At 36.6% G+C, this 19,927-nt stretch overlaps 1 protein-coding gene across 1 annotated transcript in view; it reads left to right on the top strand.

The window, feature by feature from the left end:
- Nucleotides 1–19,927, top strand: part of LOC124986645 (cAMP-specific 3',5'-cyclic phosphodiesterase 4D-like) — an 833,189-nt gene that overhangs the window by 130,763 nt on the left and 682,499 nt on the right.

The following is a 19,927-nucleotide window of genomic DNA, read 5'->3' as shown; positions in this document are numbered from 1 at the left end:
AAATTAGGAAGTCTGCAGAAAGTTGCAGGCTAGTATTTGGCAATACTTTGTTCTTTGAATTTGAATTGTTCGAATATTTTGTCAATATTTTAATGTTCTTCATGAGTATTTCTGTCTTCTGTATAATGGTTAAAATGGTTTTACACATATTCTTCCATGTATTTTCCTGGAGAAGGATTCCTGATGTTTTCCTGCTTAAAACAAACAAATGCCTAACTAAAACCATCGGGTGAGCTTATTTGGAGTTTTTTGCCTGAGAAGAGATAATTCCAGGCTCAGATTAGTGGCTCCGTGTTCTGTGCTCTGTGATACATGCTTGTTTAATTTTAGGTAGTGGTAGTGATATACATTACCTTCACATTTTGGTAAGATGAATATAATTTATGATAAAACAGTATAACAAAGAGAAGATAATGAGTGCATTAGAAGAGAAACTGAATATTTTTTTCTCATAACAAATGAAAGTGAATGCCTGGAATGGAAAAAAACAGAAATAAGTATTTAAGGAAGAAAGCACCAGAAAGTAGAACCAAGATTTAACCTAGTGGCATGGCTATATCCAGGAATGCATTCATATAATAGGTGCAAGTAGATGACAGATGAAGCAAAGGGCATGTCACACCCAAGATCATGTCCAACCTCAACATTTTAATTTTAAATAGCTAAGTTGTTAAACCAACTAGATGGTATTGGTGAGGGTTTAGTTGTATATAATGGTCACAAGAACGGTAAGGCAAACATGGGATTTTTCAGTCTTAAAAATTACTGGAAAATTATGGTTTCTCTATAAAAAGATACTGCTGAAAAATTTGCCAGTGATAAACAGTGAATGAAACAAACACAGGGAAATGCTCCATGGGAGGGGGTTGGCTCAAGACCAGGCATCGAGTGCCAAAGAAGGAAAGTTGGCTTCAGCTCATGGTCAGCCAGGACCAGAATTTTGGAAACCTATGTCCCTTTTGGTTGAGCTGCTTTATTATTATATTTCCTAAATTGTACCCATCGTTGAATGGATGAGCTTCAACTCTGCTGCTTGATTCTAGTCTGAGTGAAGCAACCTAGAGTTCAACAGAAGGTTATCTGAACTATTTGGACATGTTGAGATGTAAGGAAGGCAGGAAATCTCATGAAAACAGGCTTTCTTCTGAAATTTCTGGCACTTCCTTTTCTGGTGCTGTTTGGAAAAACTCCAAGAGCATGATTTCTACCAATATTTCATTTTGGTCTATCAGGTCTCAGCCAGATCAGGGAATCATAAAGAGTGGGTATTAAAAATAAAAATTATGATACTGATTCCCAGTTAATTCAGGAGGAAACAGTTTACCTCCTGGACTAAAACCATCCAGCAAGGGAGATGGAAAGAGTCTCTTAAATTTTCCATATTGTTTCAATGAGTCCCAAGACTCATAATATTCAGAGGTATCCTTTGAAAAATATCATCCCATCTTTGCTTTCAGGATTTTACAAAGCATTAAACAATTTTAAAAATATATTTCAAATTTTACACACACACACACACACACATAATTGCTATCTAACTTGCTATTATTACCACCATAGCCACATCTTTTGCTTTTCCCTAAGTTTCCAACTATTTCAATACATGCCTTATATGATCCTGCCTCACAATACTAGTTCTTACCACTGATATTCCCTTTCATTTGCTATGCATATTTTTGACACCTACACAGTTTGAAGTGTTTATTATTTTGTGCCTATTTTGTGCTCAAAGTTGAGCAATAGTCATTTCTTGGTTTAAAACAATTTACACTCTAGTAGAAAAAAATAAATCATGTTTGAAGGCGTATATCTGTTCTAGTTAAGGTGAGCTTGCTAATCTACAGAATACTCTCCAAATCTCAGTCGATTGACTCAGTGAATATTTACTTCTTGCTTCTGCTATTTGTGGGGAAGTAGCTTGATTTAGGCGATTGAGGGACCTGGGATCCTACCATTTTGTGGTTCTGCTGTTTGCTAACATGAGTCCCAAGGTTGCCAGGCTCAGCTGAGTCAGGGATATGGAGTGAGGAGGCTGGCATGTATGTTTGTGAGGCAGGCCTAGAAGCACACATATTACTTATACCATATTCTGGACAGAATCAGCTCTGTGCCACATCAATTCACAAAGGAAGCTGAGAAACACATCTCGACTTTGTTCCAAAGAATAAGATAAAGCAGATCTGGTGCACAGCTAGCCTAACTTGGTTCCAGTGTGTTAATGGCACCTGGTTCATCCTCTATCATCATTGAATTCCTCGAATAACATCCCTGATGACAAGTCCTTGAACCTCTCCTCATGCCTCCTGGATGAGGGTTATAGTAAACCAGTTCTGTTGTTTGACAGACCTGTTGATTGGAAAGAGCTTGCTTATAAAGAGTTGAAGTCTTCTTTTCTGCAACTGTCATCTATGGGTTCAGGATTTGCTCTGGTAACCCCTCAGCTTGAATCTTTGCTCATTTGCATTAAGTAGCCCCTAAGGCAAGAGGCTTTGAGTAACCCACCAGAGAGCCAGTGCACTGTTCTATTTATCTTGGTACACTAGCATGGTGGTTGGTCAGTGGTGGATACTTAATAGATACCTGCTGAACAAACTCATTAATCAATATTTTAGTGTCCTTGAGTTTTATATAAAAAGTCTTCTTTTTTCTTAAGTAAACCCTTGTTATGTCACCTGTTTATATACTGAATTTACCAAGTTAATCATGGTTGTTCTTATGTAGGTTTCATTTGGATTTTTATGACCCACTTAAAAAGCAGCAAACTGAGTTGACCCAATATTCCAGGTGCCCTGTGACTTCAGCAGAGAGCATTGAAGCTCAGTTTCTCTGTTTACTCAAATTCCTAGAAGTGGTATCCATTTGGGGCTGTGATTTTCATCAAGTACACTTATGTACAAATTAAAATGTGTCACACAGAACTGGGGACTTGGTATCATAAGCTAATATTTTCCTTATTATGTATTATATGCAATTATTCCAGCTTCAGTCTGAATGAACCTTTAGAATCATATTTAAATTTCTTGATTACCCTGTCAGTTGTTTGTGGATGGATTGACATGAATATATGTGATGAGACCATGAATTCAAAGAATGGGTGTCTTGTCTGTCTTATGATTGTGGAAAAGGGGAAGGCAGAAAGGAGAGGTTTGGTGAGGCAGGGCCATAGGCCTGGTACCTCTTTTCTGCCTGTTCCTTTTCACACGTCTCTCAAGTGCCTTTGATTTCCTCATGTTCTCCCACCTGGAAGTAATCTCTTCCTTCTTCAAATTTCTGTAGTACTTCTTACCTGGGTTTTTTCCTCAGTACTTAGTAGTAGTAATTATATCACTGACCCATGCTTATTTTACACTGGTATTTGGCCTGGTACTGTGTGTTAGTATTAGAACTCTTTTTCATCCATGCTTTCTATCACTCTGTTTGACAGTCTTTACTTAATATATGAAACATTGTTGTCTAGTGATTATGCACAGGACTCTGATCATCTGAGAAGGGGATTCCCTCTGACATCAGCAGAAACTCCAAGGTCAGTGGAATCTTCATTAAAGAAAACTAAATTTCCAGTACTAGTTTATTCTAGAAAAATCAAACAGGAAATTCTATATATTTTTCAGATATTTGCTTCACTGAATTTTTAGCACATTTCTTTTGGGTTAGGCCTAATTAGAGTCATAGAAGAACAAGTTAGAACTGCTTGTTTTCCGTCTTTGAGAATTAAAAAGTTATTGTGTAGTCACATTTAAATCACCACACTTCTGCACTTTTATTCCCCATTCTTTTAAAAGGTAATTAATATAGCCATTTTAAGTTATAATATTTTTCATATTCATATAATATAAAGTCAAAAATCTGCCACTCAAACTTTTTTTTTTTTTTTTTTTTTTTTTGCGGTGCTGGGGATCAAACCCAGTCAAACTTTTTAAAATGTCAATATTTTATCACCGTTTGTATCAAAATTTGTGTGTGTGTGTGTTCCTGGGGAACCCAACCCAGGGCCTCTAGCATGCTAGGCAAATGCTCTAATGCTGAGCTGTATCCCCAGCCTCTGCTTTTTGAAAGAATCAAGTGTAATGGATTCTGCTAAAGCCATCACTCATCCTTTACCTACTCTTCTTCCTTCCTAGAGGATACCAAAGTCAGTGTGTTCTTCTTTACCTGTCTTTAATTCTATCTGCATATATATGTGCCACTGTTTGTGTATTTACAAACTAACACACTAGGCTATGTTATGGAGTAAAAAAGAACAAGGAGTAACTGTCATATATGCCCTTTAGCAACTTGCTCTTTTTCATTCTATGGTAGGCAATGTTGCTGTATGGACACATATCTCTAACTCATTCATTTAAACTCTGAAACAGTATACATTCATTTGGCTCTAAAATGCCCATTGTTTATCTACTATTAGAATGTTGTTAACTATAATATTCAGTAACATACTTCAATCTAAGCAAACATATATTCACAATAGAAAACATTGAGTCATTTTGTTATAGTGGAGATGAAGATGCAATTTCCTGTTGAGTAGTTCATTTAGGCTCCAAAGTATTGTCAAGCTACTTTAGAAACATTAACCATTAATAACTATTATTTATAGCTAGCACTCATTGAGTTCCCTCAAGTTTGGTTATGTATATAATCCCTCAAAAACATTTTTAAATTCTAAATTTGCTAAAAGCAAAATATTATATTCTAATATGAATAATATGATGAGGATTATATTCCTGATTAAGAAATGGATGAGAAAATTCTGTTATCAACTATTTCAGTTTATACCATGCTTAATATATTGAATGAAGGAAAATGTCTTGTAGTGTATTTAAGTGATATTAGGCAATATGATTTCTTTGGGAAACATGGTGACCTGGTAATACTCAAATATATTTATAATTTCCATATATGCATGTGTGCTTTTACTTACAACATACCCAAAGGTAGAAGTACTTGGTAACATTCTTAAACAACATAATAGTTCCTTTGGAATTAAAATTTGAATTTTGGACAGTCTCTTTCAGGAGACTTTTAGGATATCTTGAAGATTTTTAAGGAGCTTGCTAAATGTTTTTGATCATTTTTGTACTTTATACATTTCTTTAGAGTATTGGCATTAGGTATAAAGTTTAAAAGTAAATACTTGGGACTGGGGGTAGCTCAGTAGTAGACCACTTGATAAGCATGCATGAGGCCCTTAGTACTGTCAAAATATAAATAAATAAATAATACAAATTTTAAAAATAAAATAACATAATAAACATTTGCTTTTTTGAGTTTTCATTTCTTTTGCAACTGTGGTTGCTTTTATTGCTGTTTAAGAAAGAACTATTATATAAATTTTTTTCAAATCATAGAAAGGGGAGGAAATCATTTGTTACCTGTAAACGAGAATTCCTACTATTTAGAGTTTGCAGGTTAAAAATACACACAACACAAACATACACATACATACACAAACTCAGTAGGTTTTTCAAAGCCATTATTTAGTAATTCTGTTTGAGGACCCTTTCTCCTTTGTTCCACTTCTTCTACATTTGTCCTACTTATCTGTAAGCTTTTTTTTTTTTTTTTTTCTGTCTTTTAAGGTAAAAATACCCAGAGAAAAGCATCTCTGGTGTTCATCTGGGAGATAGGAACCCAGGTGAGGGCTGTGGGCAATGACACCAGGAGGTGGGGAGAAAGTTTCCAGGGGCAATCATCTGGGAAGCACACCAGGAAGGACTTCCCTGTGTTTGGACAGGATCATTCAGCCAGACTTAAGCTGTGTTGATGTTGTAATAGGCTGTTACCTTTATGGGAATCATGGTAGGTGAAGGCACTGCAAGGTGAGGGTGTCTTTAGCTTTTAGTAGGCATTTGGAAGGCATTATTAACCTTACCTGAAATCAGAAGACCCCAGGAAGGCATTTGTAAAGAACACGCCAATTGATTTGTTATGTTTACAACATTACAGTGATTATAATGTGACAATTAGCTATTGATTAATAAATAAGGGACTGGGGTTGTAGCTCAATGTTAGAGCACTTGCCTAGCATGTGTGAAACACTGAGTTCGATCCTCAGCCCCACAAAAAAATAAATATATAAGAGAAAGGTATTGGGTTGGGGTTGTGGTTCAGTGGTAGGGCGCTTGCCTCACACATGTGAGGTGCTGGGTTTGATCCTCAGCACCACATAAAAATAAATAAATATCTTTTAAAAAAGACAAAGGTATTGTGTCCATCTACAACCAATAAAAAATAAATAAATAAAAGAAAGAAATATTGAATACCCTGATAGCTTATTATTCCTGTGTACTTCCTGTGACTACTGACATTTATCTTATAAAAGGAGAAAAGATATTAAGCTTATTTGTACCAGATGAAGCCTTGCTAATAGTAGTGAGAACACTTTCAAACAAAAACATACTCTTCCTTGGAAATTTGGTAGAGATGTTGAATGACATGAAAATAAAAACTTGAATATCAAAGTTCATTTAAATAATTTAAATTATGGCTTTAATTTTTAAAATTATTCTTTGTAAATAAAATGCTCTTGTGAGTTTAGGCAACTAAATGAACTTCAGCCATTTCCCCCACTTTCTTAGACAGGAAGTTACCAAATTTATACAAGAAGCACTTTCAAAAAGACACTTCATTATTCCCAGGAAAGCAACTACTTTGAAAAAAATCACATTTTAAAAACTGTGATGGATTTGGTATAGTTGAAACCATGTATTTTTAGTTCTGCTGCCCACTTGATATTTGACTTTAGTTATTCAAACATTTTGAAGTCTAGGCTCTCTGTTCAAAAGTCATATGGTTAAAAAGGCATTTGATATTTACTAGTAAAAAAAAGATTGACTAGTTAAATATACAAATTGATAACAAACTACAGTACATTTAAGATAAGTAAAAACAAGTTACAGCCTGCTGCTCTAAGAGAATGAGGTAGATGTTGCTTGGAAAAAATGACAGACATAATTCTATGAAAATTCTGTGACTCATATATAAGCTTCTAGGCTATCTTAATGAAGGTATGGGTAGGGCTGGGGATGTAGCTCAGTGATAGAGCACTTGCCTAGCATTGGCAAACCCCTGGGTTCAATCCCCACCACTGCAAAAAAAGAAAGAATTTATGGTTTTCACTCTAGGACATCAACTGGAAGCCATAATTTTAGGTAGAAAATATGAAAATTTATAGATATTATACAATTTCTAATTTAAAATTCTCCTTTACTAGTTCTCCAATTTTATATCATCTTAACAAATCTGTCTCTACTATTGTATATAAAAATAGAAAAATCATTTCATGTGAAATTTCAAGGGCACAAATTTCTCTAACTGTGTTGGCTGAAGTACTTATCCTCAAAATGAGACCTGAAAAAGTTGAAATGAGAAGGAATAAAAGCCTCACTTTCAAAATAACATGTTTCATAACCTTAGATTTATTATACCCTAGTGATCAATAATTTAGCTCCTGTCATGTATATAGTTCTTTAGGTACATTAATCCTTCAAAAAACCAAGGTTCAAATTAAATAGTATTTGTTATACTTTACATATGCAGATGCTGTGGTCCAAGATCATTCATTTATATTATCATGAAACCAGTAGAGTCAAAACTTGAACCCGTGTCTGGCTAACTCTCTATTCTGTGTTCTTTCTGTCAGTATCACCTCTGTTTAGGCTAAAAGTCACATTCACATTTATTACCCTATCCTGCCTGTACACTGAAACTGCAATGATGAATATTCAAAGATTTTACAAAATGGTACTTAAGAGATGGTAGAACAGAACTCTTGGTATGGAGTCTCAGTTTATTTATTTACATATGTGACTTTGAAAGTAGACTTCCTTCTTTTGATGAATATATGTGTGTGCATAGGAAAAATATGTCTTTGATGAAGAAGGGCTTAAGGGTCAAGGACATTCTGATTCAGAATGATTCTTAAGTAATACAGGAGTGATTTTTAGATTAAGCAAAACCAATCAGAGAAGAATTTTATTGTCAGTGATCCAGAGGAAAAAAATCATGACAGGCTTAAGGTCTCAGAAGAAAGATCAAGTCAGAAATCTACAAAGATTTGGTTCCAGAAAAGCCAGCTGGGAATGATGGTCCACAAGCTCAAGTTACTAAGCAACAGAGAAGCAAACTGCTTGGTAACCAGATCTGGCCTGACTCACAGGCTGACTCTTGAGTGACCAGGTGGCCATACAGGAGGAGCAAGACCCATCTCACCTTGAAACATTCTCCTTCCTGTCATCTCACCTTCATGTCAAATCCCACCATTACTGAATAGTTCTTGTGATTTAGAAAGATATCTGCTTTTAGAATGGAACTCTATGTGGGACCAGAGGCAAATGCTATTGTCTTTCTTCTTTAAAATAGCATATCTAAGATTGTTTTCTTGGGTTCAATATATCATAATTAAAAAAAGAAAATGAAAACAATGGGATTGGTAGTGTGACTCAGTTTTCATGAGCAAATATGCATTGGCCCAAAATTGCCTGCCTTCATTCAGTGAGATCCTTCCTTGAATTCTCAAGCACAATTTGTTGCCATTTTTTTTTGTCCTTTGTATCTTGTGATAGCTTCTATTTCATGTGTATGTGTTGCCTGAGTACATGGACTGTTCCTAAAAGTCAGAAGCTCATCATCCATCAATCTTTACATATATTTTGAAGGTCCAAGTGTAAACTGTATGAGTCCAGTAAATATTTGTTGTTTGAACAACTGAAGAACGAATCTTCCATGGCTAGTCTTCTTGTGAACACTCAAGGGGCTCCATACACTTGATTTTCATAGTGGAAAGAAGTTTCAAACCCAATGATTAACCATTTGTATGAACTTTGTCACCAAGACTCTGTGTGTGTGTGTATATGTTTGTCTGTGTTCTGGGTTTATGCACACCTAATTGGTATAGTTTGATTTTAGTATGTATGATGAATCTGTATATGATAGAGTCACAATAATTTGTCATGTATATGCATTTTAATAATATATAACTTATACTTTAGAAATGATTTATGCCTTTTGTATTTCTGAAAAAAAAAGTCCTACATAAATATGTTTTAAATTCTTGGGAAATTACTGAATAACTAGCTGGCTAAACTCTGATGACTAATCTTTATCTCTTAGAATTCATACTGGTTAAATTATACACCAAGTCCTAAGCTCATAAAAGAAATGCCAAGATTTTTAGGAGAAATTTGAAAAAACAGCCTCCATAGTTCCTTTTTTAGTATGACAATTTGGAGAAATTTTAACAGGTAGAAACTAAGCACCACTTCTCTAAAGTAGATCTTTAGAATAACTAAAATTAAGTAATAGAATATCTCTTTGAAGAGGTTTTCATAGAAATATTATTTTAATATAAATATATGTCCACTGTTCAATACATATTCATTTTTTGCATTGCAATAATTTCAAACCAACATATTTCCTTTCCATTACCTTTATGAGATAGCCCTCTGATCAAATTAGCTACTATTAAAATAAAGTGACTTCCTCTTTGTATTATTAGTAGGATACCTGTTTTTTTTCTTTCATAGCTGATTTTACATGTATAGTTATAATAGTGAGTGTGTAGTTGACCTTTTAAAGTAAGCAACTTTCTGACTAATAATGTTACTTGGATTATCATTTCTGCTTGTTTACCTTCTTTAGGTTTATAGTATTTGTTTTACTTTGCTTTATTCTGTGCAGTGTGGTTTTTTTTTTATGACCTTCTATTGAGTGAGTGCCAAATAGAACAGCATATGATTTATGGGTAGTAATAACTAAAACATATATGAATTGCAGGCTGATGACGCACAAGGCTACAATTTGTATGGCTCTCCTATGAATAGAACCAGGCTTCCTTTAATAAAGTCCCCATACTAATAACAATAGCAGTGCCATTAATGCTATGATCTCTCCAATTTCACCTTCACAGCTTAAGGTCAATCTGTGAACCATTAGAACTGCATTGCATTTAATATTTTTAGTACACTTACATTTTACTTAAAGGTCCATAACTTTAAGTGACTTTTTATATCATTACTGGAATAAATTGAAAACCCATATCATTTATCATGCATAGACAATACTTGAAAAAAAATACAGTATAAAAGGCAAAATAAATTCAAGTTTACCTAGTTACTATAATCAGTGGAAGACTCGAGGTCTGAGGTCTGCTTTCTATTTAAAATGTCATTTAGTTAGAAATATAGACCTGTGAAAGACCAATTAAATCTTCCTCCATAAGACAATAAGAATAACTGAAAGGGGTTTGGAAAGGAAATAATCTTATTATCTAATTCCACATTTGAAAATTCAGTAAGCCACACCAGCTATGTCTAAAACTAACTTGGTAGAAGAAATTAAACCAAATAATGTAACAAATCAGTGGTCCCTGAACCATTGGTAATTCCAATAGGAGGAGAGACGTTGGTTCTTGCAGGGGTTCTTCTGACTTGGTGATCTTGGATTGGGCCATTCCAGTTCCTAAGCAGCAAGTATAGTGTTAGTACTCGGCCTTCCCACTCTATAATTATTAATTTCCAATCTGATAGCTGTAGAGATACAAACTGTCTCTTTCAATATCATACCTGCTAATGGCAGCTTCAAAGTTCTACTTCCAAGGGACACAATTATGTGTATTTTAAAGGAAGAGACTCTAAGCAATTAAGTGAGAGGTAAGGTTAGCAGAGAATCAAATTTTTCTATACCTCTATAATATTGAGGGAAATGTACTTCTAGACTGGAATACTCACCCAGTACTCACACATAATTTGCAGGGCTACATAAAACAAAAATCCAGAGAACTTTGTTTAAAAAAAATTACAAATGTCATGATGGTATAGAGACATTCAATCCCACACAGCACCCTTCTGAGAGTTGGATCCTGTGTAACTGTGTAGTCACATTGCTGAAGGCAGCCCTGCACCTGCAGTATGTCTGAGGCAAGGTCCCAGAAGCCAAGATCGTAAGCCCTACAAGTGATGCCAAAGCCATCCTTTGAAAACAACTTGACTTTCAGAGGAACATCTTGACTCATCACCTCCTTCTCTTTTTTACACTGCTGTAGGCACTCCAGAGGACTCTGATTTGCCCTGGAGTAAAGTTTATAAAAAGTCAGAGGTGTACCAAGTGTAAATGACGAAGGAGAAGCATTACCTAATGTTCACCTACAGGGTTTCCTTTGCCAGTGAGCACTTGCATACATAAGACAACGAAAGGCAGCATTACCTTTACATGGAAGATCACTCACCAGTGTGTTCAGTGTCTGCCATGGTGATATATTGTTAGCATTTGATATTGAGGCTCACCCTCTTTGAAACTGTCTCTTTCACTATGTTAACAATTTCTGTGAGATCTCTCTTCCACCTCCTTTGTCTTCATTTCTAGCACCTTAAGTCATGGTGTCCCCAGTTATATTAAAATAAAGTCAAAGAGCTAAGTATATATTCCCTATGCCATGTGTGACTGACCTCTACAATAGCTCCACTGTATGCTCATTTAACGAAATCTGATTCTTAATGACATATCACTGGCTTCAGTTCCTTATGCCTCCTGTGGACATTTCCACTAGAAAGGTCCACTCTTACCTTAAATTTGACTTGTGCACAAGCAAGCATACTGTTTGCTGCTTTCTAATTCTTCTATTTGTGTTCATTGGGCCACTGATTTCCCAGGGAATCAATCCAAATCATGCTTGACTTCTGCTTTGCCCTCCCTTTGCCTGGGTCTGTAGATCATTTCTTATTTTTTGTTTTATTTTTTCTTCTCAGTTATACATGACAGTAGAATGTGTTTTGACATATTAACATACAGAGAGTACAACTTCCAGTTCTTCTGGTTGTACATGATGTGCAATTACATTGGTCATGTATTCATATTAACGTAGAAAAGTTATGTCCGATTCATTCTACTATCTTTCCTATTCCCATCCCCCCTCTCTTCTCTCATTCCCTTTGTCTAATCCAAAATATTTCTATTCTTCCCTACCTCCATCCCCTTATGTAAATTAGCATCTGCATATCAGAGAGAATATTTGGCCTTTGGTATTTTGGGGATTGGCTTATTTCACATAGCATGATATTCTCCAATTCCATCCATTTACTGGCAAATGCCATAATTTCATTTCTCTTTATGGTCGAGTAATATTCCATTGTGTGCATATATACCACATTTTCTTTATCCATGCATCTGTTGAAGGATACCTAGGCTGGTTCCATAGTTTAGCTATTGTGAATTAAGCTGCTATAAACATTGATGTAGCAGCATTACTATAATATGGATCATTTCTTCTAATAGTTCTTGCTCTTCTGTTCTTTCCCAACACTACCATTTAAGTTACTATTTAGTCTTATGTTTTGGTCTGCTTCAATAATATCCTAACTTATTTTGTGCCATCAGTCCCTTCCCTTGAAAGATGCCCTCCTTATGCAATCTCATTAATTAATCTAAAGTTCTCCTACTGTCTATACTAGAGGTGAGCAAATTTTTGTCTCTAAAAAGAGCTGTACAGTAAATACTTTGGGCTTTTGAGCCACACATCCTCTGTGTCAACTATTCAGCTCTGCAATTCCAGGGTAAAAGCAGTCACATCTATGCAAATGAGCCTGAGTGTGTTCCAGTAAAACCTTCTTTTAAAAAAAATAGGCTGGATTTGGTCCACTACCCATAGTTGATCAATCAGATTTGTAGGCTCAAGTTCATACTTCTCAGCTTGGCATTTAAGGCTCAATCTATAGTTCCAAATATCTCTCTTTTACCATCTCTGATAGGGTTTTCTGTGAATTCCTTTCATCGTGGAGCCAAATCTGGAGAAGGGATTCTCGACCTCCACACTAGTAACTATCTGGCCAGGATAATACTTTGTCCTGGGGGCTATCCTGCACATTGTAGGAGGTTAGGAGCATCTCTGGCCACTAAACACTTGGTGACAATAATTCTCACCCTATTTTGAAAATATTTTGAAATATTTTTAAACTGCCAAGTGCCCAATGGGAGGCAAAATTGGCCCCAGAGGAGAAAAGCTTGCCTAGAAGGCAAGTTTCATGAAGGGAAGAACCAAGTCACCCCATTCTATCTTGTGATACAGGAGGAGGTCTAGATACCTAAATCCTAGCTTGATTCTGCTGCTCACTCACTTTGGGATTCTAGGGGCTTATTTAAACTCCATGGGCCATAATTAAATTCATCTATGAATGGAACTATTTCTAAAACATATGTACTTCATAAAATTATTTACAAGTTTAAATGACGTATTTAACACAAAGATCTTTTGAAAAGAATAAAGTACTATTCAAATATAATATAAAAATTATATTCATGGAACACAGAGCATGATTGGAGCCTATGAAATTTATATGCTTAATTCAAGTAATATGTTGTGTCTACTCTGTGTACATTGCTGTATGGGAAACTTTTTGGGCATTGTCTTTGTTCTCAAGAATTATGATCTGGTGAGGAATCAACTATGACTACTCAAATAATTATAAAATAGTAGTTACCATAATTAAGTCAAAGAGGAGTGGGTGTTTAAAGATGGTTTAAAGGAGGAGATCACTCAGATTTCATGCCTAAATTGCAGTGGTCATGAAAAGTCCCAGACAACTTCCTGAGCATTATCTTAGATTATCTTGTTTAATATTCATGGCAACTTAATTAGGTTCATGTTTCATTATCACATGTTACAAAGGGTAGAATGTGGTCCAGGAAGGAATTGGACATAGATAAAAAGCTTCAAAGATTTCATCAGGGAGAGAACTGGAGAGAAATATAGAGAGAAAAATGGCAGGAAATGAGTTCCTGTCATTGAGGAAACAGTGTGGGAAGTTATGAGGATTGCCTGTGTTTGGTGAGTTTGAATATCTCTGGGGAAGGGAATCATGGCGGTAGACTGGAACCAGATTTTGAAGGGTAGCTGACTTCTCTCTCTCCCTCTTATTGTTTCCCTCCTCCCCCAGCCAGGGATTCATATATTTAAGTAAAACATGATCAATTTTATCTTCTTAACAATTTCACTCCACATAAAAGGAAGTGACACTTTGAGTTATTACCCAAGACTAAGCTTGATAAGCCACAAGTGTGTGCTTTACACACTGAATCATTGGAATGTGAGTACTCAGTCTGATTAGACCCATCTAAACCACCTTTCAGCAAGCTAATGCCTTGCTACTCCTTCCAAGATAATCCTTCTGAAATAGCAGAATACAAAGTTTTATTTTTCGTTCACATCAGGAATATTAATTCCACTGGTGGCACTAGTCTTCTGATGCATAGAACAGAGGCATTATTTATGTGAGAACTGTGCCTACCTTTTTACTAAATTGTAAGAGTATAATCTTAGAACACATCTAGCATTTCTGATGAACTGTGCAGAGAAAACCATTTTGCTCAAGGCAGTTTTCTCTATTTCAAGACTAGCTCACCAGGGTGACATTCGGAAGTTAAATATCCTATTACCCTTTCATCCATTCAAAAAATAATTTCTGTGTGTCTACTACATATTGTCACTTTTCTGCGGATAGGGCACTGAACAATATAGACAAAATCCTGCCCCAATATTTTCTTGGAAGAAAAGACAATGCACAAATAAATGTTCCAGGGGTTAGAGAATAATAAACACAGAAAAGATGAAGAAAGTAGAATAAGGGGATGAAGAGTTTTATGTAAGATTCTTGGGGAAGACTCTCTAAGGTGACATTTGAGCAGAGATCTGAAGATGACTGAGTGAGCTCTATGATTATCCAGGTAAAGAACATTCAAGCAGAAGAAATAAATGAAAAGGCCCTGAGGTGATTGGCATGTTTGTGGGATGGGGAGGGTTATACAAATGAGGTCAGAGCCATACAAATGAGTGAGATCAGATAGTATTTTAAAACTGTATTAAGGATTTAGGGTTTCCGTGGTGACAACTGTGATGTATCAAGGTGAGAAGGTTAGTAGTTGGGAGTGTCTGTCTTAGGAAGAGACCATCTGTCTTGAGCTTTGGAAGAATCATTCTGACTTCTGTGTAGAAAGTAGAAAAAGAGAGAAAAGATGGATTCAGGAAGACCATTGGAATATTCCAGGTGAGATTATGGCCTAGAATAGTAGAGGTAGAAGTGATGGAAAAAAAGAAATGGTCACAATTCTGTCTACAGTTTGAAAGCAGAACCAGCAGAATTTGAGTGTGAAAGGTAAGAAAGAAGACTCAAGAATGAATCCAAATTTGGCACTTCAGAAACAGAATGAGTTGCCATTTACTAAGCTGGCGGAGAAGACTGTAGAAAGAGTATATTTAGGAGAGGTGAATCAGGAGTTTAGTTTTAAACTAATATTTAAAGTTTTACATGTTAGATGCCTCTTTGATTTCTGAATAAACATATTACTTAGATAATTGGATATTTGCATGTGAAACTTGGAGAAGAGATTGGCTCTAAAGATCAGTATTGGAAGTCATTAAAGTACAGATGGTATTAAAACCTGTGAGACTGGAATGTCGTTGACTAGGGATTAGGTATACATAGAGAAAAGATTGCTAACATTTGAGGCTCTTCAAAATTTAGGAAGAAGGAAGATGAGGAAAACCAGAAGAGGAATCCGTGAAAGAGCAGCCAGTGGAGTAAAAAGGAAACTTGAAATTTATATTTGGAAGTCAAATGAACTATTTCAAGGAGAAAGTGGTAAATTGCATTGAATGTTGAACATAGGTCAACTAAAATGAGGACTGAGGACTGATCATTGCATGTCACACAGAGGACATTTAGTGGCCCACAGCACATGTGGCATTGTTAGAGTCATGATGATACAAGACTGAATGGAGAGGAATATGACTAAGTGCTCCAGAATTTTGCAGCTTAAAACCAAGCACTTATTATCTCATTTAGTCTCTGAAATTAAGAATCAAAGAGCAGCTTAGCATGGTGGTTCTGGCACAATTCCCTGCAAAAGTTTGCAGTCAAGCTGTCAGTGAAGGCTTATCTGTGGCAGGATATCAGTTTCCAAGATGATACTGTCTGTGGACAGCTTTGTTTTTTGACTATTGGCAGAAGTCTAGTTCCTCACTGCATGGGCTTTTTCAAAGGACTGAGTATCCTTATGATATGAACCACAGTAAGTGATCCAAAAAGGTTGTTTTAGTTAACTTTTTCATTGCTGTACAGTATACCTGACAAGAAAAATTTAGAGGACCAAAACTTCTTTTGGCTCATGGTTTCAAAGGTTGAGTCCAGTGTTAACCAACTCCATTGCTCTGGCCCCAAGGTGAGGCAGAGCATCATGGAGGAAGGGTGTGGCAGAGGAAAGCAGCTCAGGACATGGCAACCAGGAAGCAGAGAGAGCTCTACTCACCAGGGACAAAATACACACCCCAAAGACATACCCCAGTGACCTATTTCCTTTAGCCACACCCTACCTGCCTATAGTTACCACCTAGCTAATCCATATCAGTGGATTAATCCACTAATTAGGCTCTTATAAACATTTCAACTCTGAACATTTTTGCAGTATTTCACACATCAGATTTTACAGGGCCCCTCATATCTAAAATACGCCAGAATCAAGACATCATGATTTCTGTGATCTGGACCTGGAAGTGACCCACCATCATTGTGCCATGTTCTATGGGTTACACAACCAATCCTGGTACAATGGGAGAGAGGACTACTCGGAGGTATGACATAGGAGGTGAAAGCCTTCTTGTACAGTGACTACATCAAATAGGCTTAAGAGATGATGGGATAAGTATAGGCTATAATTAACTCTTTTTGTTGTTGTTGTTGTCGATGGACCTCTATTTTATTTATTTATTCATACGCAGTGCTGAGGATTGAACCTAGGGCATCACACATACCAGGCAACTGTTCTACCACTGAGCCACAACCCCAGCCCCTATAGTTAACTCCTGGAGTTTTGCTATAAAGTAAGGTGAGAGGATGAGGAAAAAAATGGAATGATAACTGGGAGTCAGGGGTGTGTTGTTCATTGTAGTTTTTTATAATGTGTTTTATGATTTTGAAAAAGGACTCATAGGAAGGAGGATATCTTATTATTGACTGGAGAGACTTACAGGAAAATTGATAGGGGTACCAAGGGATCCCAAGTTCTAGCACAACAAGGTCCCCTTGATGAGACCAGTGATTCTTCTGAAAGAGTAAAGAGTCTGGGGGTATGGAAGGCCAGTAGCTTGGTATATTTGGTTGTAGGTGTATAAGAAAAGTTTCTAAATTGTTTCTACTAGGTAATAAACTAGTAAGCTAATCAGCTTTAGAAGGGATGAGCTCTTGGAGGTCTGAAGGGAGAGGAGAAGATGTGACATGATCAGCATAGGACGAGAGAACACATTTTCTCTAGACATGTAGCATTCCCCAGCAATACTAAAGACCCCCTTTAGATCAGTAGTTTTAAATTTAAAGTCACTATGGCTGTAGTTTTCCTCAGTTATTATTGACTGCTTCGGCATAAATGCAGAGGTGAGAGAAGACAGAATTTAACTGAGGTGAGATATTCCAGTTATGTCTGAGCTGAAAACTGTGCAAAGGTGGAGTCATGATGCATGATGCCATATTTATTTTAGGGCTGCTAAGGAAAAGAGGACACAGGGTTAGTGAGTAAGAATTGTAAAGTGAATGCATTGGAAGGCTCTAACATTTTGCAAAATTGGGGAAGTCACAGTGCTAGAGAGAATGAGCTAGAAAGAAAGAAGTTATCCAGAGATGCTTAATGGCGATTATTGGGTAAGTTACTCGCAATAGCACAGCCTTGCATATGGTTCTGAAAGTTAGGTCACAGAATTGGAATTGTGAAAATGATTATCTGAAATGAGAACAAGGAACTGGGAGATTATGGGAGAAAATTATAATCATTATGCATTTTGTCAGGGTTTATGTTGAAGGAGATGGTGCTAGAATCTTTAGGTGCCGAGGAGAGACCCAGAGTTCTGTGGAAGACTGGAACCTGAAGGGATGTAGACTAACAGCGTGAGTTTCAAGGATGTTTCAGGGCAAATGAAATATCATGGTCTGGAAGTAACAGAGAAAAACAAAAAAAGGCACATACTTCTCCTTTGGAGGCAATGGTACAAAAATGGGGAAGGGAAAACAGCCACCACATCAGAGCACTGAAAGGAAATCAGCACTCTGAATGGGCAGTAGAAGTGTTAGAGCAAGAAGGAACGAGGGAAGACACTGAGGGTTACAGGAGATTGTAGTGGTGCTAGAATATGACTGAGAAAAGTCACACTGAAGGTTCCTGGCGTTGGGAGAGGGCAGGTGACTTAAGCCAGACTAGGGGAGTTACAGAACCTTCTGGTGATGAAAAACAACCCAGAAGTCTTGGGCTTCTTGTATTGTCTAGTGTGCATTGAAGACAAGGACTTGTGTGAAACCATGTAGTCAGACAAACACAATCTCTTCTGGGTTGGTCAGTTTCTTGGGTCTGTTTGTTTTATTTAATTCCAGGCACTTTATAGCATCCATGATGCATTTGTAGAAATGGAGGGGAGGGGCGATGGGAGTTGGGCTATCCAGGCACAGACTGCATGTCAACGTTTTTTTCTGACCTCTGTACCACATGCATCTTATACTACAGAGATGAGGTATATGACAGAAGATGCAGAAAGGAGACAGAAATTGCTAGTTTCCAAATGGTTGGCCCTGGGGCAGATTTTTAACCATGAATTACAAATTTTTTCTCTGACTCAGACACAAAAATCCTGTTCTTAAACATGTAGGGCTAGATATTGGGGAAGTAAATGCAAAAAATATTTTGAAAAAAAAATCTATCTTGTGCTTTCCACACTACTTTATCCACATAATTAGAATATGTTATTACTTTAATTAAATAAGTATGCTTTATGTGTTGGCAGAAAATATTTTAAAAATTAAGATGACAATACTGCCATATCTTAACATTTATACTGCAATTTTTCATCACAATTGTAAATGAAAAAAATATTAGATGGATCATAGATTGCTCTTTGTAATGTGAATTGTTGGTTTACATTGCCTGTTTGTGGATTTATGTTATGTGAGCTGACTGGCTGTTATTAGGAAATGTGATCTCTTGGGTCTTAGAAAAGAAGCATGCCTGCAAAGCAACATGTACAAACTCCCCCCCACCACCCTCAAGGAAAAGGGCGAGCCCTGGCACCTTTTAACCTGTAAGGATTATGTAGTTCTTGCTGTGATTGATTGGTTGGCTTCTCTTCAAGAAATACTCCTGGTACGTGTTTTATGTTCTAACAGAGCCAGGGCTTTGCTGAACAGCACGTCATCCCTGTGAAGATGTGGGCATGCTTCTGTGCATTTGCTCTTGTAGCCTTGGAGGCAGATTTCAACACTTTGTCCAGAATTGGCTAGAACATGCCTGTCACTCCCAGCTGACTCTGATGACGCTCTTGCCAACGTAGATTTACATCAACACAGTTCTTTACTGGAAAAAAGCTCATTCAAAATATACAGGGTGGCCCATTTAAAAGAGGCATAGCATCAATTTGAAGAGGAATGCATTTTAAGGGAAGTACTATAAGAAAAACACTGTCAGTGGAAGGCTTTACAGACCATACAATTATAATGAGCCTCACCCAAGGAGATGGTTCACTCAGACATTGTCCTAAGCTCTAACTTCTGCTTTTTCTTTTCTGGCACTATGGATTGAACTCAGGGCCCTTCTACTATGGAGTCACACCCCCAACCCTCTTTATGTTTTACCTTAAGACTGATTCTCACTAACTTTTCAATTTTCCTGCCTCAGCCTCCAGAGTAGCTAGGATTACAGACCTGTGCCATCCTGTCTGGCCCTAAGCTCTAACTTCTAAAGAGTGACTTATTCTGAAAAAGAGAACCTATCTATTCCAGACTTTCCCTTTCAGCATGCTGAGCATGTAGGTATTTCTAAACTCTTATTCCCTATCTATGTAATCGCAACACTATATTCATTAAAGAAAGTATGAGATGTGAGAGCTGATGAGATTCACTCTGATGTGACA

Source organism: Sciurus carolinensis, chromosome 6 (assembly GCF_902686445.1).
Source record: "Sciurus carolinensis chromosome 6, mSciCar1.2, whole genome shotgun sequence".
Lineage (NCBI taxonomy): Eukaryota > Metazoa > Chordata > Mammalia > Rodentia > Sciuridae > Sciurus > Sciurus carolinensis.
Note: the sequence above shows the minus strand (reverse complement) of the source record. Positions and strands in the feature narration are given on the sequence as shown.